This window comes from Heterodontus francisci, chromosome 3, assembly GCF_036365525.1.
Source record: "Heterodontus francisci isolate sHetFra1 chromosome 3, sHetFra1.hap1, whole genome shotgun sequence".
In the NCBI taxonomy this organism is placed as follows: domain Eukaryota; kingdom Metazoa; phylum Chordata; class Chondrichthyes; order Heterodontiformes; family Heterodontidae; genus Heterodontus; species Heterodontus francisci.
This window is the reverse complement of record NC_090373.1, coordinates 191,518,170-191,544,072: the sequence shown is the minus strand read 5'-3', so window position 1 is coordinate 191,544,072 and position 25,903 is coordinate 191,518,170. Positions and strand designations below refer to the sequence as shown.

The 25,903-nt window shown below is 43.6% G+C and overlaps 1 protein-coding gene across 7 annotated transcripts in view; it reads left to right on the top strand.

Annotated features, from left to right (window-relative positions):
• LOC137365491 (serine/threonine-protein kinase MRCK alpha-like) overlaps nucleotides 1-25,903 on the top strand; it is a 789,178-nt gene that overhangs the window by 726,045 nt on the left and 37,230 nt on the right. The gene's annotated exons all lie outside the window — the stretch shown is intronic.

Here is a 25,903-nt window from a genome sequence, read left to right as displayed (position 1 = left end):
AAACAAAATGGATAAAAACTAACAAAAATTAAAAAGCAGCAATTTTCCTTTTCGCCCGTGAGCATCTGCTGAACTTCCCTAAATTTAACACAACTGCAACTTGTATTTATATAGCGCCTTTAATGTAATAAAACGTCCCAGGTCGCTTCACAGGAGCATTATAAAGCAAAATGTGAAAGCGAAATATAAGGACAGATGAACAAAAGTTCAGTCAAAGAGTTAGTTTGAAGGAGCATCAAAGGAGAAAAGAGGCGGAGAAGATTAGGGAGGGAATTCTAGAGCATAGGGCCTTGGCAGCTGAAGGCCGGGCCACCAATGGTAGAACAATTAAAATCAGAGATACTCGAGGCCAGAATTAGAGGACCACAGATATCCAGAGGGTTGTGGGGCTGGAGCAGATTACAAAGTTAGAGAGGGACGAGACCATAGAGAGATTTGAAATAAAAGCAAAATACTGCAGATGCTGGAAATCTGAAATAAAAATTGAAAGTGCTGGTAATACTCAGCAGGTCTGACAGCATCTGTGGAAAGAGAAACAGAGTTAACGTTTCAGGTCTGTAATCTTTCATCAGAACACCAGATTTGAAAACAAGGATGAGAATTTTAAAATTGAGGTGTTGCTTAACTAGGAGCCAGTGCAGGCCAGTGAGCACAGGGGTGATAGGGGAGCAGGACTTAGTGTGATTTAGAACGCAGGTGGCAGAGTTTTGGATAACTTCAAGTTCACAGAGGGTATAACGTGGGAGGCCAGCCAGCAGTGCATTGGAATAATCGAGTCTAGAGGTTACAAAGGCATTGATGAGGGTTTCAGCAGCAGATGAGCTGAAGCAAGGTTGGAGTCGAGGGATGTCATGGAGGTGGAAATAGAAAGTCTTAGTGATGGCACAAATATGAGGTCAGAACCTCATCTTGGGGTCAGATATGACACCAAGGTTGTGAACAGTCTGGTTCAGCCACAGATAGTTGCCAGGGAGAGAGATGGAGTTGGTGGTGAGGGAATGGAGTTTGTGATGGGGACCAAAACAAATGACTTCAGTCTTTCCAGTATTTAGTTGGAGAATTTTTCTATTCATCCAGTTCTGGATGTCAGACAAGCAGTATGAACACAGAACATTGCTGTTAATGCACTGAGATGTACAACAGGTTTTTGTGCAGGGCCCTGTTCTGTATAAGGAAAGACCACAAAAAGATTCTCCAACCCCAATAAAAAATGACTTGAGTTTTTCTACCATGATTATATTTTTAGTACAGTATTTGGAAGTGTTCATTATCTAATACACAGATCTGAGTCAGAGGAGGCACCGTGCAGTGTTGACACACAATTGAGCAGCGAGAAAGTAACTTTGTGAATCTGGTCTATCTCTCTTTAAAGATTACTAGGAGCTCTGGTGCTAGTATGTCTGGTGAATATGTGGTGAGGAAGTGTTCAAATCTGCTGGCCGCTTCTTCAAATGTCTATACATGAGATCCATCCATACACGGGGGGGAAAGCAGGTGGAGAGAACGGTATCTGCAGACCAACACTGAGAGAGAAAGAGGAAAACAGCAGGCCAAGGCCATTGAGAAAGCAAGAGGGGAGCTCAGTGGATTCGTAATGCCAGAGAGAGAGAGGGGAGAGCTCATTGGAGCCCTAAGACCAGTGAGAGATAGAGGAGGCGAGGTTGATAGGAGTCCTGAGGCTAGTGTGTGAGAGAGAGAGAGAGAGAAGCTGATTGGAGTCCTGAGGCCAGTATGAGATACTAAGAGTTGTAGAGTCATTTACGGCACAGAAGGAGGCAATTCGGCCCATCGTTTCCCTGCTGGTTCTCTGTGGAGCTATGTTGTCAGTCTCCCTCCCCAGCTCAATCCCTGTAGCTTGCAACTCTTTCTCTCAGGTGGCCATTCAACTTCCCCTTGAAGTCATTGATCATCTCCGCTTCCGCCAGCCATGTGGGCAGCGAGTTCTAGGTCATTACCATCCACTGTGTAGAAAAAGTGTTTCCTTATGTTCCCCCTGCATTTTCTGGCCAAAACTTTCAATCTGTATCCCCGAGTCCTTGTACCATTTGTTAATGGGAACAGTTTTTCCTTGTCTAACTTATCTAAGCCTCTCATTATCTTGTACACTTCAACTAAATCTCCCCTCAATCTCCTTCATTCTAAGGAGTACAAACTCAGCTTTTCCAACCTAACCTTGTAACTAAAATCTCCCATCCCTGGAATCATTCTGATAAATCTCCTCTGTACCCTCTCAAAGAACCTCACATCCTTCCTAAAGTGTGGTGACCAGAACTGGACACAGTACTCCAGTTTGGGCCTAACCAGAGCTTTATAGAGTTTCAGCATGATTTCCCTGCTTTTGTACTCAATGCTTCTATTTATGAAACCCAAGATCCCAAATGCTTTATTAACTATTTTTTCAATATGTCCTGCCACCTTCACCAGGGAAGTGGTACTGAGCAAATTGTTGGAGCAGTGGGCTGACAAGTTCCTGGGTCCTGATGGACTTCATCCAGGGTCTTAAAAGAATGGCCAGTGAGATAGTTGATGTGTTGGTTTTAATTTTCCAAAATTCCCTAGATTCGGGGACGGTTCAAAAAGGGAGGGAGACAGAAAGCAGGAAACTGCAGACCAGTTAGCTTAACAGCTGTCTTAGGGAAAATGTTAGAAGTTATTGAAGACGTTCTAGCAGGGCACATAGAAAAATTCAAGGTAATCAGGCAAAGTCAACATAGTTTTGTGAAAGGGAAATCATGTTTAACCAGTGTATTGGAGTTCTTTGAAGTAGTAGTATGTGCTGTAGATAAAGGGAAACTAGTGGATGTACTGTACTTAGATTTCCAGAGGCATTTGATAAGGTGCCACATCAAAGGTTATTGTGGAGAATAAAAGCTCATGGTGTAGGGAGTAATATATTGGCATGGATAGAAGATTGGCTAACTAACAGGAAACAGACAGTAGACATAAATAGGTTATTTTCTGGTTGGCGAGATGTGACGAGTGGTGTCATAGAGAGATACAGCACCGAAACAGGCCCTTTGGCCCAACGAGTCCATGCCAACCATCAACCCATTTATACTAATCCTACATTAATCCAATTTCCCTCTCACATCCCCACCTTCCCTCAATTATCATACCACCTACCTACACTAGGGGCAATTTACAATGACCAATTTACCTATCAACTTGCAAGTCGTTAGCATGTGGGAGGAAACCGGAGCACCCAGAGGAAACCCACGCAGTCACAGGGAGAACTTGCAAACTCCACATAGGCAGTACCCAGAACTGAACCCAGGTCGCTGGAGCTATGAGGCTGCAGTTGATAACCACTGCGTTACAGCCAGGTGAGGAGAGGATCTCAGGCTCCCCTTTCACCCTTCCTCTCAATTGACTGCAACAGGGTTTATTCCTTTTTTAAAAACAGAATTTATGCTTATCTCAGTGAATGTTGTACCTTTCCTCCAATGTGATTCCAAGAAACCAATCGGACAGATTTTCTTGAGTTTAAACAAGAGGTAAGTTTATTACACTAACCCAATTTAAAATACTAAAAATATGCTACACATTCACGCACACTTTCACACGAGAGTTACGCACACACAAATAGATTACAGAGGGAAACAGATTTGAGCACTTATCTTCCGGGAGAGCAGCAGACCTGCGGGAGGAACACGGAGTGGGGAGCAGTTAAATGAAGGCCAAGGATGACAGCCTACAGCACTTACCTTTCAGGAGAGCAGTGGACAGGAGCGGACCTGCGGGAGGAAAACGGTGCGGGGAGCAGTTAAATAAAGGCCGAGGATCACAGCCTTACAGCACTTACCTTCCAGGAGAGCAGCGGACTTGCGGGAGGAACATGGAGCGGGAAGCAGTTAAACAAAGGCTGAGGTTTGCAGCCTACAGCATTTACCTTCCCGGAGGGCAGAGGACATGGGCCCAGGCATGTCTGAGTTTGAAAATAAAAAGTAAACAGTGACATCACAGGAAAGGTGTAAGGTGATTAGTTGGTGAGTAACTGCTGTTAGGGAGTATCTGTAAATAAAAGCAAAATACTGCGGATGCTGGAAATCTGAAACAAAAACAAGAAATGCTGGAATCACTCAGCAGGTCTGGCAGCATCTGTGGAAATCTGTGACTTTTCTAATATTTGTCAGTTCCGAAGAAGGGTCACTGACCCGAAACGTTAACTCTGCTTCTCTTTCCACAGATGCTGCCAGACCTGCTGAGTGATTCCAGCATTTCTTGTTTTAGTATCTGTAAATAGCTAGGTTAACGCACTGCTGTTAGGGTGTGTGTGTAAGTCATTACAAATTGGGAAAAAACATTAAAATTTATGTAATTACCTTATAATTAATTCAGGCACACAAGCAGAAGGGAACAGCTGGTGAGTCTACTGATCTCTTTTGCTAGGTAAGTGCTTCGTGTAAGGGTCAGTGTGTTAGTACCTAGCTTAGGACACCAGAGTTAAGGTAGATCTATAAAAAGCACTAACACGTTAAACTAAAATAAATAAAATATAAAATTAAATAAAAGATAAAATAAAATAATTAAAATAAATACCTAAAACACATATCTGTGTAACTAAGAAAAGTATGACTTTAGTTGTAGGTGGTACTAGCATTTAATAAGCCCAGTATATTCTACTCTACATAGGAATTATCCTAATGAATTATTCTAAGATAATTAAGAAAATTAATTTACTTCAATTACTAATAACATAAATAACTATGGCAGGACAGGTGTTATGTTGCAACTGTGGTATGGGAGCTTTTGGATGCCAAGGTGATCCAGGACGAATACATTTGCAGAAAGTGTAAGCAGCCGCAGGAATTCCGAAACAGGATTATTGATCTGGAAGCCGAACTGCAAACACTGCACAATGTAAGGGAGGGGGAAATACCTGGACACCTGGTTCCAGAAGACAGTCACACCTCTTAGAACAGGGTCATTTGTTTTGGTCGGTAGTGATGTGACCGTGAGTGAGGCAGGTAACGGAACCAAGCAGACATTAGTGGAGGAGCCTCAGAATTTGCTATTGTCAAACAGGTTTGAGGTGCTCTCAACCTGTGTGGATGAAAGCGAGGTCTGCAAAGTGGATGAGCAGACTGGTCATGGCACTGTGGTACAGAAAGCCATTCAAGTGGGGGGAGCAAAAAAGGAATGTAGTGGTAGTAGGGGATAGTATAGTGAGGGGTTTTGACACTGTTCTGTGCAGCCAAGAGCGTGAGTCCAGAAGGCTGTGGTGCCTACTTGGTGCTAGGGTTTGGGACATCTGCTCAGGGCTGGACAGTAACTTGGAGTGGGAGGGGAGGATCCAGTTGTTGTGGTCCATGTAGGTACCAACGACATAGGTAGGACTCAAAGAGGTTCTGCTTAGACAGTATGAGGAGCTAGAACATAAGAAATAGGAGCAGGAGTAGGTCATTCAGCCCCTCAAACCTGCCCCGCCATTCAGTAAGATCTGCCCCAGACCTCAACTCCTCTTTCGTGCCAGCTCCTCATGGCCCTCAACTCCCTGATATTTCAAAAATCTATCTGCCTCTTTAAATACTTTCAGTGATCTAACCTCCACAACTCTTTGGGTAGAGAATTCCAGACATTCTTCTCCAAAGAGAAGAAATTCCTTCACATCTCAGTTTTAAATGAGTGTCCCCTTATTCTGTAACTATGTTCCCTAGTTCGAGATTCCCCCACTAATGGAAGCATCTTCTCAACATCTACCCTGTCAAGCCCCCTCAGAATGTTGTACGTTTCAGTAAGATCACTTTTCATTCTTCTAAACTCTAATGAATAAAAGCCTAACCTGTTTAGCTGTTCTTGATAACTCAACCCCTTCATTCCACGAATCAACCTAGTGAATTTCTTTCGAACTGCCTCCAATGCCAGTATATTCTTTCTTAAATATGGGGACCAAAACTGTACACAGTATTCCATGTGCGGCCTCCCCAACACCCTGTACAGTTGTAACACGACAAGATAGTAAATAATTGAGGCCCTAAGACTGATCCTTGTGGCACACCATGAGTTATGTCTTTCCAACCTGAAAAAGACCCATTAATCCCGAGTCTCTGTCTTCTGTGAGTTAACCAATCCTCAATCCATGCTAATACATTACCCCCAATACCGTGAGCTCCTATCTTGTGCAATAATCTTTTATGTGGCACCTTATCAAATGCCTTCTGGAAATCTAAATACACTGCATTTACCAGTTCCCCTTTATCAACTCTGCTTGTTATATCCTCAAAGAACTCTAGCAAATTTGTCAAACATGATTTCCCTTTCACAAAACCATGTAGACTCTGTTTGATTGCATTAAGCTTTTGTCCTGCTATTTCTTCCTTAATAATGGACACTAGCATTTTCCCAATAACCGATGTTAGGCTGACTGACATATAGTTTCCTGCCTTTTGTCTCCCTCCCTTCTTGAACAGGGGCATCACATTAGCGGTTTTCCAATCTGCTGGGACCCTCCTGGAATCTAGTGAGTTCTGGAATATTTCGACCAACGCCTCCACTATCTCTGCAGCCACTTCCTTTAAAATCCTTGGATGTAGGCCAACAGGTCCTGGCAAACTGTCTGCCTTTAGTCCACTTAGTTTGTCAAATACTTTGTCCCTCGTGATAGAGACTGTTACAAGATCTTTCCTCCCATTAGCTCCTTGCTTATCTGATATCTGTGGGATGTTTCTAGTGTCCTCCACCGTGAAGACTGATGCAAAATATTGGTTTAAATTATCTGCCATTTCCCTGTTCCCCGTTATCAATTCTCCAGTCGCATCCTCCAAGGGTCCCACGCTCACTTTAGCTACTCTCTTTCTTTTTATATACCTGTAGAAGCTTTTGCTGTTTGGTTTAATATATCTTGCCAATTTACTTTCAGAATCAATTTTCTCCCTCTTTATTATCTTTTTAGTCATCCGCTGCTGGTTTCTAAAAAATTCCCAATCTCTGGCCTACCACTAGTTAGGCACCAAATTGAAGAGCAGAACCTCAAGGGTAATAATCTCTGTATTATTACCTGAGCCACGTGCCAATTGGCAGAGAGCACATAAGATTAGTGAAATGAATATGTGGCTCAAAGACTGGTGTGAGAGAAGTGGGTTTCGGTTTATGGAGCACTGGCACCAATACTGGGGAAAGTGGGGGCTGAACCGTTGGGACGGACTGCACCTGAACCATGCTGGGACCAGTGATTTAGCAAACTGTATAACTAGGGAAGTAGAGAGGGCTTTAAACTAAACAAGGAGGGGTGAGGGATCAAGCCTGGGCAAATGTAGCAAACCAAGGGGTAGAGTCAAGGCAGGAGCAAAATAGTAATATGGGAAATAAAGGTCAGAGAATGGCAGAAAGGGACAGAGAGAAAAAAATCTAAGAACACACCAACAGTCAAGACTAGATGTTACGAAGATAGCAAAAATACAAACCTAAAGGCTCTGTACCTGAATGCACGTAGCATTCATAACAAAGTAGACGAGCTGATAGTGCACATTGAAGTTAATAAATGTGATCTGATAGCCATTACAGAGACGTGTCTGCAGGATGACGAGGATTGGAGCCTGAATATTGAGCAGTATATGACATTCAAGAAGAATAGGAAGCTAGGTAAAGGTGGATGGGTAGCACTGTTAATCAAGGATGGCACTGGTGCAATAGTTAGAGATGACCTTGGTTCAGGAGATCAAGATGTAGAATCAGTTTGGGTGGAGATGAGGAACAGTAGGGAGAAAGAAGTCACTAGCGGGAGTAGTCTGCAGGCCCCCGAACAGTAACCACAATGTAGGACGAAGTATACAAACAAGAAGAAATATTGGATGCTTGTGATAAAGGGACAGCAATAATCGTGGGTGATTTAATCTACATATAAATGGGAAAATCAGACTGGCAATAGTAGCCTGGATGAGGAGTTCATAGAAGACTTTCGAGAAAGCACGTTCTGGAACCAACCAGAGAGCAGGTTATATTCGACTTGGTATTGTGTAATGTGACAGGATTAACTAATGACCTCAGAGTAAAGGCACCTCAAGGTAGCAGTGACCACAATATGATTGAATTTTACATCGAATTTGAAAGCGAGATGAGTGGGTCTAAGAGTAGTATTTTAAACTTAAATAAGGGCAACTATGTGGGCATGAAAGCTGAGCTAGCTGAAGTGAACTGGGTTACTAGGCTAGGAGATACATCAATAGCGAAGCAGTGGCAGACATTTAAGGGAATATTTCAGAGTACTCAGAGGATAAGTATATTTCTACTATGAAGAAAAATTCTAAGGGGAGGACCCACCATCCGTGGTTAACTAAAGAAGTTAAGGAAAGCATCAAACTTAAGGAAAAAGCATATAATTGCGCAAAAATGAGTGGCAGGTCAGATGATTGGTTAGAATATAAAGAACAGCAGAGAATGACTAAAAGGTTAATCAGGAGAAAGAAATTAGAGTACGACAGGAAGCTAGCTGGAAATGTAAAAACGGATAGCAACAGTCTCTACAGGTATTTAAAAAGGAAAAGAGTAAGTAAAGTGAGTGTTGGTCCTCTAGAGAGTGTTACGACCAGGTGAGTAAGATGTCTGGGGTTCCCTTTCAGCCTTCACCTGGTCATTCTGTAACAGGGTTTCATTTTTAACACACCATGTTTTTAGCTCCCCCTTGGTGAATCCTTGTTCACCGATATCCAATTATAAGGCAAAGAAACCAGCACAAACAGGTTTTCTGAGGTTTAAAGACGAAAAGTTGAAATTTATTTAGCTTGAACTTAAGATCTAATTAGGTTGACGCTTACAGATACACGACGCGCCCACGCTACCATGCATACGCGACACACATGCAAATAGAGACAGAAAAGAGCAGAAGAAAAATAAAGTGGAAAAGTTTGAGGCAATATCTGAAGAGTTTATGTTACAATTCTTCGAGCTCACTGTAGAGTCCTTGATTGTAGGTAGATCTTGCTTTTAGTTGTGGCCCAGCGTTCTTCTTAAACCTTGTTCACTGTAGGAGACTTTTCTCTCTTGGGGTTCATGTGCCTTCAGTGGATTCAGAGGCTTGTGAGAAAGAGATGGGAGCAGACAGGAGAGATCTTTTCAGTCCAGGAGCAAACAGTCTTTTATATGAGTTCAAACTCTCTATAGCTCGTTCAAAAAACCCTGTAACATGTGACCAGCTGGTCTAACCAGTCCTGGATTGTGTCACCTTAGCAGCCTCTGGAATGCTCCTCTTACAATATCTGCTGATCAAGGTCCATTGTGGGTCGAATGTGTCAGGGAATGGTCCTTTGTCCTTCCAAGCACTGTCTGTTAATATGCAAGTGTCTTTTCCAGCCACGGCTGATCTATTTAACAAGTCATTTCCATACTCCAGCAATAGTTTAAAATCAATGATCATGACAAAATTAATGTGCTTCATTCTTGGCAGGTGGGGGCCTAGCATGACACCTCCACATCCAGTGGAATGAAACGCGCTTTGAGAAAAGCGCATTTCATTAAAAAGGTCTAGAGAAAATATAAGACACAAAATAAAACATGCAGTTCTCTCATTCATTCCCATTCATTCATCAATCCTAAAAATTATTACAGCCTGTCTTTTCTTGGTGCCAGTGCTGCTTTAATTGCCCCCTTTTTGGCATCCCAATAAATATGTGGTTCTTTGGGGAAGCTTTTCTTCAGTTCGCCCATTTCCATGGCTGCCTTGCATCTTTAAGATGGTTAAGTTTAATTAGCCCTCAGTTGGCATTTTTTTTTCAGGAGAGTCAGTTGTGGGTGGGTCCATCCTGAACATTCAGTGCTTTGCTGAGTCATGCAAAGGCTTTTGACTTCAGGGGATGGGTGGTTTGCTTTTTTTCTGACTGTGGGGGAGGATTCTTTGCTAATCTCCCCTTTGTCCTCTGGGACAATCCTGCCTGCAGGTATTTGTGTAAACTGTACTGCACTCTCCTGTGGCACCTTGACTAGGTGAAGCATCACCCTCACGGTTTCTCTGTCCCCAGAGGTCCTTCTTTGTCTCTGCAAGTTCCTGTAGATGCTGTTAGCAACTCTGGTGGGGTGCTTCTAGTGTCTGCATTTACATAGGAAGATGTGAGGTCTAACTTTTAAAATTTTTCAGGTTTAGCTGACCAGACAGTAGGGGTTTTCATCCGGGATTCCACGCGGAGTTCCTATAACCTGCCCTCTTGGTTGCTTTTTTCCCTTCCCTTCCTAACCTTTTGCCGGCCTTGTGCCTGCCTGTGCCCTTTTGTTCTCTGCAGGGGTCCCTTTCAGTTCACCAACGCTCTGCTGGAGGGTCTTCCTAACACTGGTACAGGACTTAGGGATGCAGGTTTCACTGTAGGGTGGGGTTTCCCCTCAACCTGGCACATGTGACAACTCCTGCGGTATTCCACCACATCTTTGGCCAGTTAAACTGCTGTCTTATGCAGGCCTTGGTCTTTCGTATACCGGCATGTACAGCCACTCTAGTCTCGTGGGCCCTTCTTAATGTTTCTCTCCAATACCTCTGTGGCACCACTAACTGGTAAACTACTGTCCACTCCTTGCTCTCAGGCCTGTGAGGAGAGCTCCCATTTCCTCATCAGTACTTCAATCTTTAAATAATAGCAATCAAGGACTCCCTCTGCTTCACTTTCAGATTGGGCAGCCAGAGCTAAATCTCTCAATACTGGGTTGGTCCACTGAGCCTCCAGGGAAAATCCATTTAATTCATTCCTTGTGTCTCCGAACTTTCCAAAGAAAGTCTCAGACAGACAAACCTGGTCATCTGCCTACAGTGCCAGTTCCTCTGGGGGAGCTGGTTTGATCATGGCCTGATCCACTACACATTCAGGGAAACTGCAGGGGTCCATCTCCTGCCACTGCCCTGTCTCTCTGACCTCCTGCGATCTTTCTTTCACTATTGGGGGTGCTAGCACCTTCACCCCCAGCAGATCATTATCTAGGAACAGGTCAACCCCATCCACAGGCAAACTAGGGACAATCCCAACGGTCACCAGTCCCAAAACTATCTCGCACTACAGGTGCACCCAGTGTAAAGGTACAGCATACACTGCCCTCCAATACCATTCACCACCATTCTGGTGTTCACTGTACTCTCTGGGAAAAAGGTCAGGCCTTTTCCCAGTTAAATGGATCTAGTGGCCCCTGTGCCCCTGAGAATTACTATGGGATTACTTGCCCCTCGAGATATGGGATTACTCTCCCTTCAGACACAAAACCCTGATAACCTTCAGGAATCCTATTAACTTTTCCTGCACTTGCAGTACTAAGCTTCCTGGGTCTCACTCTCACTGCAGATAAAGCCACAGCTTGTTCTGCTGTGCTTTCCATCAGGTTTCCTACTTCACTAAGCAGGTGTGCCCTGATTAACCCTACAGGTTTTCCCTTTAGTTTACAGCAGTCAGCTTTTAAATGCCCTGCTTTATTACAATGGAAGCACACAGGTCACCGGGTCTCACTCTTGCTCACAGCACCTTCCCTTTTGACTAGAGGAGGGCCCCTGTGTCTCCTGCTTTCCTTTCTCTCCCAGGACTGTTTGGGCTCCTGCCACTTTCCCACCCTTTGTCCTTTTCAGATTTGTGGGGGTGACCAGGAAAGATTCTCCCCTGGGAAGCTGACTTATAAATTAAAGCAAACTCATCGGCCATAACGGCCGCCTACTGGGCTCTTTGAACCCGCAGCTCCTCTACATGGGTCTTTATGGAGAGTGGGAGAGAGTGTTTAAAGTCCACTAACAGAATTACCTCTGAGATTCTCATTGCTGAGCTGTACTTTAAGAGCCCTCGGCCACTGGTCAAAAGCCAGCTGCTTGCTTACTTTCAAACTCCAGGTAAGTTTGATTAGCTTGCTTCTTGAGGATTCTAAACTTTTGGCGACAGGCTTCGGGTACTAATTCATATGCCTCAAGGATAGAATTTTTTGTCAGTTCATAATTTGATGAACTCTCATCTGACAATAGGGAATAAACCTCATGGGCTTTTCTGGTTAGCTTGCTTTGTAATAAAAGAGGCCAGGTTTCAGCTGGCCATTTTAGATGCCTCCTCATTGAATTTTGGAATTAGTTGAGCTAGCTTTAACAATTTTGTACCCACCCCTGAATTACGCTCCTCCATATTGACCATACTTTTACTGGGGTTACTCTGTCTCCTTCTAGTTAATTCAAGACACCTTAGCTGTCTTTGCATTCTTTCTGGAAGGTTTTCTCTCTTTCTCTCCTCTTTTTCTTTCTGCTATCTTTTTCTTCACATTCCTTCTGGAAGGCTCTTTCTTTCTCCCTCTCCTGCCTCTCTCTCTCTTTGATGTCTAATTCAAGTTTCCTCTGTTACAATTGTAGCTTTGCTAGCCATACCCGGTCGGGGTCTACTTCTAACACTGCTTCTGCTTCCTCAGATTCAAGGGAAAAATAGTTGGTCACTAGTCTTAGGGGTTCAGATTTCCTAACCTTGCCACGTACAGTGATCCCACACTGCTCAGCCATTTTCCTCAACTCCTCCATAGACAGTGCTTTTAAATTATCCCAAGTTACTTCAGCCTGGCTTGGGGAGCTACTAGCTTCAGTTGCAGACATGTTCGTATTTAATCACACACAACTGCAAGAAAACCTGTATTGAAATCTTTTCTCTTTTTTGATTGGGAACAATTTGGCTTCCCACTTCCAATTTCTCATTTGTCTGTGGGTAAAATCTAGGACGGTAGCCCCCAAATTTCTGTTATGACCAGGTGAGAGGGGTCTAGGGGTTCCCTTTCAGCCTTTACCTGATTTAACTGTAACATGGTTTAATTTTTTTTTAAATACCATGTTTTAGCTCCCCCTTCGTGAATTCTTGTCCACCACTTTCCAATTATAAGGCAAAGAAATTAATTCAGGCAGGTTTTCTTAGATATTGTTAAAATTAGATAAGAAAGGTAGAAGTTTATTAATCTTAAACTCTAATCCGGTTAATGACTACGAATATGTGACGCGATCACGCTAGCATGCATACACGATAAACACACACGAAGATAGAGACAGAAAAGTAGAAAAGAATAAAGGGGAAAGGTTTGAGGCAATAGATGGGTTTCTATTTTATTGTCCTTTGAGTTTGCTGTGAACTCTCTGGTTACCAGTCAGACTTGCAATTCGTTGGGGTCCAGTTCACGCTTCAACTAGTTTCAGGGTTGGAGTCTTTTCTCTCTTGAGGTTTACGTGTCTTCCGGGGGTCCAGTGGCTTGGGAGAAAGCGAGAGAGAGAGGCTTACTTGCTCCAGGTTCCAGTTCAAGCAACCTTCTGCCTTTCTCTGTGGCACAATTCAAAAAACTCCAGGTTGCCCAGCAGGTTAGTCATGTGACTAGCTGGTTTTGACCACTTGTGTTAGTGGATTCTGCCATCTTAGCAGTCACCCTGGAATGTGCGTGTCCTCACCTTTGTGGGTAAAATCCAGGACAGTAGCCCCCAAATTTCTGTTATGACCAAGTGAGAAAGGTATCTAGGGGTCCCTCTCAGCCTTCACCTGGTCTGACCGTAACAGGATTTAATTTTTAACACACAATGTTTTTAGCACCCCCCACCCCCGCCCCCACCTTGGTTAATCCTTGTTCACCACTTTCCAAATTATAATGCCAAGAAACCCAAACAGGTTTTCTTAGATTCAATGACAAAAACTTGAAATTTATTAAACTTAAGCTCTAATTCGCTTGACGCCTATGGATACACGACGTGCCCACGCTAGCATACGCGATACACGCATGCAAATAGAGACAGAAAAGAGCAGAAGAAAAATAAAGTGGAAAAGTTTGAGGCAATATCTGAAGAGCTTATGTTACAATTCTTCAAGCTCACTGTAGAGTCCTTGATTGTAGATCTGCCTTTTCGTTGGGACCCAGTTTTCTTAAACAAAAACAAGAAATGCTGGATTCACTCAGCAGGTCTGGCAGCATCTGTGGAAAGAGAAGCAGAGTTAACGTTTCGGGTCAGTGACCCTTCTTAAACCTTGTTCGTTGTAGGAGACTTTTCTTTCTTGGGGTTCATGTGTTTTCAGTGGATTCAGAGGCTTGTGAGAAAGAGATGGGAGCAGACAGGAGAGATTTTCTCAGTCCAGGAGCGAACAGTCTTTTATATGAGTTCAAACTCTCTGTGGCTACTTCAAAAAACCCTGTAACAGCCATTTATTCATGTGACCAGCTGGTCTAACCAGTCCTGGATTGTATCACCTTATTAGTTTCTGGCATGCTCCTCTTACACACAATACCTGCTGACCAAGGTCCATTGTGGGTTGAATGTGTCAGGGAATGGTCCTTTGTCCTTCCAAGCACTATCTGTTAATATGCAAATACCTTTACCAGCCATAGCAGATCTGTTTAACAAGTCATTTCCACGCTCCAGCAACAGTTTAAAATCAATGTTCATGACAAAATTAATGTGCCTCATTCTTGGCAGGTGGGGGCCTAGCATGACAAGAGTGAGAATGGGGAGTTAATAGATAATAAGGAAATGGTGGACAAAATGAACAAATATTTTGCTTCTGTCTTCACTATAGAGGATACAAAATACATTCCAGTAATAGCTGTAAATCAGAAGATGGAAGGAAGAGAGGAACTTGGTGAAATTACAATCACCAGGGAAGTGGTACTGAGCAAATTGATGGAGCTGCGAGCTGACAAGTCTCCAGTTCCTAATGGACTTCATCCTAGGGTACTAATAGAGGTGGCTAATGAGGTAGTAGATACGTTGGTGTTAATTTTTCAAAATTCGCTGGATTCTGGAAAGGTTTCATCAGTCTGGAAAGTAGGGTGGGAGGCAGAAAGCAGGTAACGATAGACTAGTTAGCTTGACATCTGTCATGGGGAAAGTGTTAGAATCAATCATTAAAGAGGTTATAGCTAGGCACTTAGAAAAACCAAGGTAATCGAGAATAGTCAGCATGGTTTTGTGAAAGGGAAAGCATGTTTAACCAATTTATTGGAGTTCTTTGAAGGAGTAGCATGTGCTGTGGATAAAGGGGAGCCCGTTCAAGTACTGTACTTGGATTTCCAGAAGGCATTTGACAAGGTGCCACATAAAAGGTTATTGCGCAAAGTAGGAGCTCATGGTGTAGGGGGTAACATATTAGCGTGGATAGAAGATTGGCTGGCTGGCAGAAAACAGAGAGTATGCATAAATGGGTCCTTTTCTGAGTGGCGGGATGTGATGAGTGGAGTCCCGCAGGGGTCTGTGCTGGGACCTCAACTTTTTACAATTCATATCAAGACTTAGATGAGGGGAGTGATAGCATGGTAGCTAAATTTGAGGATGACACAAAGATAGGCAGGAAAGTATGTTGTGAAGAAGCCATAAATTTCCAAACCAATAGAGATAGGGTGAGTGAGTGGGCAAAAATCTGGCAGATGGAGTATAATGTGGGAAAATTGGCAGGAAGAATAAACAAGCAGAGTATTACTTAAACAGAGAACGACTGCAGAATTCTGAGGTGCAGAGGGATCTGGGTGTTCTAGTCCATGAGTCACAAAAAGTTAGTATGCAGGTACAGCAAGCCATAAAGAAGGCTAATAGAATGCTATCCTTTATTATGAGAGGAATTGAAAATAAAAGTAAGGATGTTATGCTTCAGTTATACAGGGCATTGGTTGAGACCACATCTCAAATACTGTGTGCAATTTTGATCTCCTTATTTAAGGAAGGATGTAAATGCATTGGAGACAGTTCAGAGGAGGTTTACTGGATTGAAACCTGGAATGAGCGAGTTGTCTTATGAGGGAAGGTTGGACAGACTGGGCTTGTTTTCACTGGAGTTTAGAAGAGTGAGGGGAGACTTGATTGACGTATATAAGATCCTGAACGGTCTTGACAAGGTGGATGTGGAAAGGATATTTCCTGTTGTGGGTGAGTCCAGAGCAAGGGACACCGTTTTAAAATTAGGGGTCGCCCTTTTAGGACAGAGATGAGAAGAATTTTTTTCTCTCATAGGGTTGTGCGACTTTGGAACTCTCTGCCTCAGAAGGTGGTGGAGGCGGAGTCATTGAATATTTTTAAGGCGGAGGTAGATAGATTCTTGTTTGACAAGGGAATCAAAGGTTATCGGGGGTAGCTGGGAGTGTAGAATTCGAAACAGATCAGCCATGATCTTTTTGAATGGCGAAGCAGGCTCAAGGGGCCGAATGGCCTACTTCTGCTTCTAATTCGTATGTTCATATGTAGATTTGGTGGTTGGATTAAAGTCCAAAATAAATGGTACTTAAATACAGTGTTACGACCAGCTAAGAAGGAATCTGGGAGTTCCCTCTCGGCCTCTGCCTGGTTTAACCGTAACAGGGTTTAATTTTAAAAACACTGTTTTTAGCTTCCCCTCAGTGAATCCTTGTTCACTGCTCCAATTGCAAGGCAAATAAATCAATTCAAACAGGTGTTCTTAGATAGTAAACAAGAAAGGTAGAAGTTTATTAATCTTAAACTCTAATCCGGTTAACGACTATGAATGTGTGACGTGACCACGCTAGCGTGCATGCACAATAAACACACACAAAGCTAGAGACAGAAAAGTAGAAAAGTAGAAAAGAATAAAGGGGAAAGGTTTGAGGAAATAGATAATTTTCTATTTTACTGTCCTTTGAGTTTGCTGTGAAGTCTTTGATCAGACTTGCAATTCTTTGGGGCCCAGTTCACGCTTCAATTTGTTTCAAGGTTGGAGTCTTTTTCTCTCTTGAGGTTTACGTGCCTTCCTTGGGTCCGGTGGCTTGGGAGAAAGTGAGAGAGAGAGGCTTGCTTGCTCCAGGTTCCAGTTCAAGCAACCTTCTGCCTGTCTCTGTGGCACAATTCAAAAAATCCCAGGTTGCCCAGCAGGTTAGACATGTGACCAGCTGGTTTTGACCACTTCTGTTTGTGGATTCAGCCATCTTAGCAGTCATCCTGGAATGTGAGCGTCCTCACCTTCAATGTCTGGTGATCACAGCCCATTTTGGGTTAAGTGGACCAGGGAATAGTCCATTGTCTCTCCAAGCACTGTCTGTTAGTATGCAGATGTTTTTCCAGCCAAGTGTGTGGTGGTTTTTTTTTTGAACAAGTCCTTTCTTCACTCCAGCAACAGTAGTCTTGAAGTCCTCACTTGTCCAAGTGCACTGTGGTTGACTTGCTTTGCTCAGGGTTCCTGAATGCAGAATTGGTTGTTGTTCCTCTTCCCTTGGTTGATGGCTGTAGCGGTCTGTAGGCTTGGAGGGGGTCTCCCAGCCATAGCTGGTTCTTGTTATATTCCGGGGCGAGAGAGACGCACACACAGGGGGAGCAGCTGCCATCTTTGCTACTAAGTTCCGAGGAACAAAGGGACTTTGGCGTGTTTGTCCATAGATCTCTGAAGGCAGAAGGGCAGGTTAATAGGGTGGTGAAAAAGGCATATGGGACACTTGCCTTTATCAATCGAGGCATAGATTACAAAAGCAGGGAGGTCATGTTGGAGTTGTACAGAACTTTGGTAAGGCCACAGCTGGAGTACTGTGTGCAATTCTGGTCGCCACATTATAGGAAGGATGTGATTGCATTGGAGTGGGTGCAGAGGCGATTCACCAGGATGTTGCCTGGGATGGAACATTTAAGCTATGAAGAGAGGTTGGATAGGCTTGGGTTGTTTTCACTGGAGCAGAGAAGACTGAGGGGTGACCTGATCGAGGTGTACAAGATTATGAGGGCATGGACAGGGTGGATAGGGAGCAGCTGTTCCCCTTAGTTGAAGGGTCAGTTACGAGGGGACACAAGTTTAAGGTGAGGGGCGGGAGGTTTAAGGGGGATTTGAGGAAGAACTTTTTTACCCAGAGGGTGGTGACGGTCTGGAATGCCCTGCCTGGGAGGGTGGTAGAGGCGGGTTGCCTCACATCCTTTATAAAGTACCTGGATGAGCACTTGGCACGTCATAACATTCAAGGCTATGGGCTAAGTGCTGGCAAATGGGATTAGGTAGACAGGTCAGGTGTCTTTAATGCATCAGTGCAGACTCGAAGGGCCTCTTCTGCACTGTATGATTCCGTGAACAGCAGAGCAAGCTCAAGGGTCGAGTGGCCTTCTCCTATTTCGTATGTTCATATGTAAGATCTATGCGCATGCACCCCCAGGTCCCTCTATTCCTGCACACTCTTTAGAACTGTGCCATTAAGTATATATTGTGTCTCCCTATACCTTCTGCCAAAATGCATCACCTCACACTTGTCAGTATTAAATTCCATCTGCCCCCTCTCAGCCCATTCTGCTAGCCTATCAATGTGCCGTTGCAGGCAGTTCATATTATCCTCACTGTTTGCTGCACCTCCAAGTTCGGTGTTATAAAAAAAAAGCAGTAGTCTCAGGACTAACCCTTGGGGAACACCACTGTCTACCATCCTGCAGTCTGAACAGCAATCGTTTGCTATGACTCGCTGTTTTCTGTCCATAAGTCAAATTTTTACCCAGTTGGATACTGACCCTCCTATTCCATAAGCTTCAATCTTCTTAAACAGCCTTTTATGTGGTACCTTATCAAATGCTTTCTTAAAATCCATATGATCAACAACCACTGCATTCTCTTCATCAACCTTCTCTGTTACTTCATCAAGCTTCAATTTAAACAAGGGCAATTACAGAGGTATGAAGAAAGAGTTGTCTAAAGCAGGCTGGGAAGAAAGACTACAGGGGAAGTCAGTAGATGAGCAGTGGCAGACTTTTAAGCAGATATTTCATAACACTCAGCAAACATTTATTCCGGTCAGAAGGAAGGAGTCAAAGAGAACGATGAACCACCCCAGATAACAAAGGAAGTTAAGGAGAGTATCAAATCAAAAACAAAGGCGTGCAATGTGGCAAAAACGAGTGATAGGCCAGAGGATTGGGAAGTTTTTAGAAACCAGCATCGGATGACTAAAAAACTAATAAAGAGGGAGAAAATTGATTATGAGATAAATTGGCCAAGAAATAGAAAAATAAACAGTAAGAGCTTCTGCGGGTATATTAAAAGGAAGAGAGTAGCTAAAGTAAGTATGGGACCCTTGGAGGATGAGACTGGGGAATTAATAACAGGGAACAGGGAAATGGCCCGAAAGAGGAATTGAGGCCTGGGACAGATCAGCCATGATCTTGTTGAATGGCGGGGCAGGCTTGAGGGGTTGAATGGCCTACTCCTGCTCCTATTTCTTATGTTCTTATGTTCTCAGCATAGCCAGCCTTTTTAGTACCTCCCGCCTCTCAATTTTTATCTTATACATTGCCTCCACTGTCTCTGCTTCTACTAATATTTTGTCAGCCTCCATTTTCTTAGTGAACACTGTTACAAAGTACTCATTAAGTAAGAAGGGTCACTGACCCGAAACGTTAACTCTGCTTCTCTCTTCACAGATGCTGCCAGACCTGCTGAGTATTTCCAACATTTCTTGTTTTTATTTCAGATTTCCAGCATCTGTAGTATTTTGCTTTTATTACTCATTAAGTATATTAGTCTTGTCCTGCGCCTTTAAACGTACATTACCCTCCCTGTCCCTATTAGGCCCCACTCCTCCTCTTACTACTCGCTTACTGTTTACATGCTGGTAGAAGATCTTTGGGTTCCCTTTTAAGTTGACTGCCATTCTGTTTTCATATTTTCTTTGCCAGTCTTATTTTCGTCTTCACCTTCCCTCTCAACTTATTGGTTCTCACTTGATGAGTTCATCTGACATGTATCATTCACCGTTTTTTCTTTCATCGTCATCTCTATCTCCCTCGTCAACCAAGGAGCCTTGTTCTTGGTTCCCCTACCTTTCACCCTTGTTGGAATGTACCTAGCCTGTACCTGAAGCATCTCTTCCTTAAAGATAACCCATTGTTCTGATACAGCTCTTCCTGCCAGTCTTTTGTTCCATTCTACCCTGGCTTAGATCCTTTTTCATTGCGTTGAAATTAGCCCTCTTCCAATCTAGACATTCTACTTTATTTTGTTCCTGTTTTTCTGCATTACTAGTTGAAACCTTATGATACGATGATCACTGTTACCCAAGTGATCCCCACAAATACTTGGTCCACTTGGCCCACCTCATTTCCCAGCACCAGATCCAGCAATACCTCTTTTCTAGTTGGGCTGAGAACATATTGATCAAGGAAGTTCTCCTAAACATATTTCAGAAATTCCTCCCACTTCTTTCTCTTTACTGTAACATTATCGCAATTGATATTTGGGTAACTAAAGTCGCCCAATATCACCACTCTACAGTTCCTACACATCTCTGTGATTTCCCTGCAGATTTGCTCCCCTATCTCTCTCTCACCATTTGGAGACCTATAGAATACCCCTAGAAGCATGATCATACCCTTTTTGCTCCTCAATTCTAACCAAATAGATTCTGTCCTTGCCCCTACAAGGACATGCTCCCTTTCCGGCACTGCAATGTCTTGCCAAATCAGGACTGGTGCCCCACCTCCCTTTTTTTCCTTCTAAGCACTTTATATCCTTGCATATTAAGCGCCCAATCCCCGCCATTTTTAAGCCACGTTTCTGTTATTGCTGCAACATCATATTTCCATACTGCTATTTGTGCTTGTAGCTCACCAACCTTATTCACCACACTGTGTGTGTTTACGCACATACATTGTAATCCTGTCTTTGCATTCCTCGTAGTCGTTCTCAGTCCACTCCCATCTAAAAAGGAACTGCTCCCTTCTCTAGGACTGTCTTACGCTCTCACTCTGAGCCCACCTAATACTTTGCTATTTCCTACTCTAGTGCTATCTATCTCTTCCAACTCTCTGTGTACCTTGATGTTCCTCTCTTGTATTATCTCCTGGATGCCACACCCCTGCCAAGTTAGTTTAAACACTCCCCAATAGCACTAGCAAAACAGCCGAAAGGAAATTTGTCCCAGCTCTGTTCAGGTGCAACCCGTCCAGCCTGTACAGGTCCCACCTTCTCCAGAACTGGTCTCTGTGTCCCAGGAATCTAAAGCCCTCCCTCCTGCACTATCATTCCAGCCACACCTTCATCTGCACTATCCTCCTATTCCTGTACTCATTGGCGCGTGGTACTGGGAGTAATCCGTAGATTCCTTCTTTTGAGGTCCTGCTTGCTAATTTCTTTCTTAGCTCACTAAACTCTTTCTACAGGACCACATCCCTCCTCCTACCTGTGTCCATGGTACCAATGTGGACCACGACTGCTTATGTGAGAGAGAGAAAGGGAGAAGCTGATTGGAGTCCTGAAGGCAGTGAGGGAGAAAGGGAGAAGCTGATTGGAGTCCTGAAGGCAGTGATGGAGAGAGAGAAAGGGAGAAGCTGATTGGAGTCCTGAAGGGAGAAAGGGAGAAGCTGATTTTTTTTTTATTCGTTTGTTGGATGTGGGCGTCGCTGACTAGGCCAGCATTTGTTGCCCATCCCTTGATAACTGAGTGGCTTGCGTGGCCATTTCAGAGGGCAGTTAAGAGTCATTGATGTGGGTCTGGAGTCACGTGTAGGCCAGACCAGGTAAGGACAGCAGATTTCCTTCTCTAAAGGACGTTAGTGAACCAGATGGTTTTTTACAACAATCGACAATGGCTTCATGGTGATCATTAGACTCGCTTTTAATTCCAGATTCATTAATTGAATTCAAATTTCACCATCTACTGTGGTGGGATTCGAACCCATGTCCCCAGAGCATTAGCCTGGGCTCTGGATTACTAATCCAGTGACATCAATTGGAGTCCTGAAGGCAGTGACGGAAAGAAAGGGAGAAACTGATTGGAGCCCTGAGGCCAGTGTGAGGGGGAGAGAGAAAGGGAGAAGCTGATTGGAGTCCTGAAGGCAGTGATGGAGAGAGAGGAGAACTCATTGGATTCTCGAGGCCAGTGGGGAAGAGAGAGGAGAGCTCATCAATAATGGCGTGCATCATTAACACACTTATCTTTCCAATAGGTTTTGGTTTCTTGTGATAGGGAATCCTAAAGTAAGAGTAAAAAGCTTCTCTGGTAATGGGTAAAGTGTGCTGTAGATGGCACTCCAATACCATGAGGCACTGTGATAAGTACAGGTGTACTATGAGCTGAATCAATGGCTCAGATTTAACCGTGAGTTTAATCCCTGTGCCATTATTAGTGGGCAAATTGACCAGCAACTTGTAGCGAGGAAGAGATTCCCCGTGATTTGCCAATTGCCACAAGTTACTGGACGATTTGTGCTGTTAACCTCACGTTAATGGCAGCTCACACTCAACCTCGCTGTAAGTTTCAAGAAATTGCTGCCTTTGTGCATTAATTGCCAACTAATTCTTTCTTTTGGGCCCACTAATATCACCACGTAAAGTTAGGGCTGGTACGTTACAGCATAAGGGCCTTTCTGATGCCAAGATTTATGTTCTTGCCAATGCCACTCAACCTCTCTGGTCCAGAAAGGGAACAACTGAAACTGTGGAGTCTCATTCCTGCAGTTTGGAAATTATTGTTAGAGATTTAAAAAAGAAAGTAGGCAGTTTCACTCAGTATAACATGTAATCATTTATCCTATTTATTTGAGTTAAATATGAAAATCAATCTTCATTAAAGTACTAAAATAACCAGCCATCTCATTTAACAGCAAAAAGTTCAAATAATTAGATTTATATTTAGAAATCAGAATCTAAAATCTATCTGATCATCTCAACATATTCATGAATAATTTAAAGATTGTGATGTGCAGACCAGGTGTGGGACAGTGGGGATGGTCTTGACTTTTTTTAAAAATATAAAGCTAGGAAGCCATGGTTTGACTACACATCAAGGTAAATGTGTGATTGACAAGCTGAGAAACACTGGGAGGGTCATGTAGAGGCCACATCAGGGAATTAGCTGGAATGCTTCCCTTGTGTAGGTTCTTTCACCACCTCCCTCAGGCCCAGTCTGACAGCAGTGGCCTTCAGGACTCCATCTCGATCAGTGGAGGTGCCACCAAACAAGTCTAGGTGGAGGACATTGAGGTCTGTTACTGAGTATATCTTGCACCCTTGCTCTCCTCAGAGCTTCTTCCTGGTGTTCAATGTGGAGAGGTACTAGTTTTCAGCTGGGTGGAGGGTAATCAATGAGCAGTTTCCTTTGTTTGATCTGAACCCATGAGATTTCATGTGGTGTGTAGTCAATAGTGAGGTACTCCAAGGCCACTTCTACCCCACTGTAGAGTACTACTCCCCGCCAGCCCCCCACCCACCACCAGCACCCTTTTGGGAGATGAAGCCCGCCACTGGTACAGGCCACAACCAGGGATGGTAATGGAGGGGTCAGGATGATTAAAGAAAGGCATTTTAAAATACTAAGATTATTAATTGAAAAGATTAAAAGACTGGGGCGAGACCAGTAGGTAGCAGAAAGAGGCCTAACATGGAAAATACAATTGTCATTTATTAGTTACTAACATTTAGATTATTTTAAAAGATGGACAAAGACTAGAGAATTGGGAATTTGAGAAAGAGTAAATAATCAGCAATGCATCAACATTTTTCAGTGCTCACTGCCCTCTGGGTTTCAGAGACACTGAAGCCCCATCTAGTGATAGAATTGGATTTGCTGGCCTGACTGGGAATGTGACAGCTAACTGTGGCTGTTTACTGAACAATGGGGAATCCTATTGAGGGGACACCTAGTGTCATAACAGGGAACAGTGGCTGCCAATTGTTTACATTTTAATATTGGGAATGTTTATCTCTGAGTTGGAGCAAGTGATGCACACATCTGTTTTATAACACTGTAGATTGAGTAATGCCAATGAGTTTTCATGCCCCTTTGGTCTGGTGGCTTGTGTGTGACATTTTGATGCGTGACCGAGTGGAGGCGAGTTATATACTGGCATCCTGCAGCGTTTCATCGACACCCTACTCGGGTTGAAGAGGCCAACATTTATTGCCCATCCTTAATTGCCCTTAAGAAGGTTCTCTGTTCTCAGCAACCTCCTCCCAATCATGTTACAAGTGGAGTTTCTGTTATGATGGTGTTGGTTCATGGAGGATTGTTGGCCAAGGCACCAGGAGTACCACCTGATTTTCCTCCAATAGTTTTCATAGGATTTTTTTTAACCTTTAGACCAGGAAGACTGAGACCTGCTTTTAACATCTTATCCACAGGATGGCAGCTCTGACAGTGCAGTGCTCGCTCAGTACTGCACCATTCAAGTTATTGTACTCCCAAATCCAAAAACCTCGCTTGCTGCTGGCTGTGTCTGCCTTTGCTAACCAAAGTACAAGGAAATATTCTTGGAGGCTGTTCAAAGAGTAACAAGCTGAGCCCTAGTATCAGAGGCGTGAGATAGGAGTGTAGATTAGCAATACTGAGCCTTGCAGGCTATCGGGAAAATTACCTTGTGGAGGAAGTCATTCTGGAGCAATACTTCAAGCTAAATAACAACAGGCCAAGGGCAAACTGGTTCAAATTGGTGAAGATCAAAATTAGGATGACATCTATAAGAATTTCTTCATACAGACAAGAATCAGATAGAAGACTCAAAATAGGGAGGTCTAAAACCTGACTCTTTCAGTAGTTTATTAGATGACATGATCAGAGGGTTGTAGGTTTTTTTGGATTAATGAGGTAAGATGGGCTGAAAGACCATCCTCATCTATATTCATGTTGTGAATGTTATTGCAGCTCTTTTTGAGATTGAGCTGAAAGGTATTGTGAATTACATGCTTGTTTTCAGACACTGAGCTCACAAACTTGGAACTCCCAAGAGAAAAATAAACAGCTGTGAGTGATTACAAGACAGTGAGGTACTTGGGGTTTGTGTATGGGACTAAGATTGAACTGGCACAGTTATTCCAAAATCTTCCTCTGCCACTGTGATCCTTTCATTGTTCTAATGTTTTTCTTTCCTTCACCCCAATGCCTGCCTCCCAAACACACTCGTACTTGTTCCTTTCCCCCTCTCTATTCTCCACTCTTTCTCAATGTCTTAATTGTCTACCTTCCTTCAACATTGTTATCACCTCTCATTTTTCTCTCTCTGCTTATCTTCTCTCCTTTGATCTTCTGTCATCCCCCTCTCAATTATCTCAATCCTGCTTTCAAATCTCTTGCCCTTCTCAGCATCCCTCAGTACCAACACACCCTCAACCGTCTCTCCCCTTAGGATTATTGAATGGTTACAGCACAGAAGGAGGCTATTTGGCCTGTCATGTCTGTGCCAGCTCTCTAAGAGCAAATCAGCTAGTGCCACTGGCCTGCCTTTTAGTCATAGTCATAGAGTCGTACAGCATAGAAACAGGCCCTTCGGCCCACCACGTCCATGCTGACCATAAGGCCTATCTATGCTAATCCCACCTGCCTGCATTAATTCCATATCCCTCTATGCCTTGCTCATTCAAGTACCTGTCCAGATGCCTCTTAAATGTTGCTACTGTTCCTGCCTCCACCATGTCCTCAGGCAGCTCATTCCAGATACCCACTATTCTTTGTGTGAAAAATTTATCCCTTTGATCCCCTTTAAACCTCCTCCCTCTCACCTTAAATCTATGCCCTCTAGTTTTAGTCACCCCTACCATGGGAAACAGACTCTGGATATCTACCCTATCTATGCCTCTCATAATTTTATATACCTCAATCATGTCCCCTTTCAACCTCCTTCGCTCCAGGGAAAACAGACCCAGCCTATTCAAGCCCTCCAAACCAGGCAACATCCTTGTGAATCTTTTCTGCACCCTCTCTAGCTTAATCACATCTTTCCTGTAGTGCGGCGACCAGAACTGCACACAGTACTCCAAATGCGGCCTAACCAAAGTTATGTACAACTGTAATATGACGTCCCAACTCTTGTACTCAATGCCTCAGCCGATGAAGGCAAGCATGCCATACGCCTTCTTCACCATCCTGTCTACCTGTGTTGCCACTTTCATGGAACTATGTACTTGCACCCCAAGGTCTCTCTGCTCAAGAACACTCCCCAGGGTCCTGCCATTCACTGTATATGGCCTGCCCTGGTTTAACTTCCCAAAATGCATCACTTCACACTTGTCTGCCTTAAATTCAATTTGCCAATCCCTTGCCCACTTTCCCA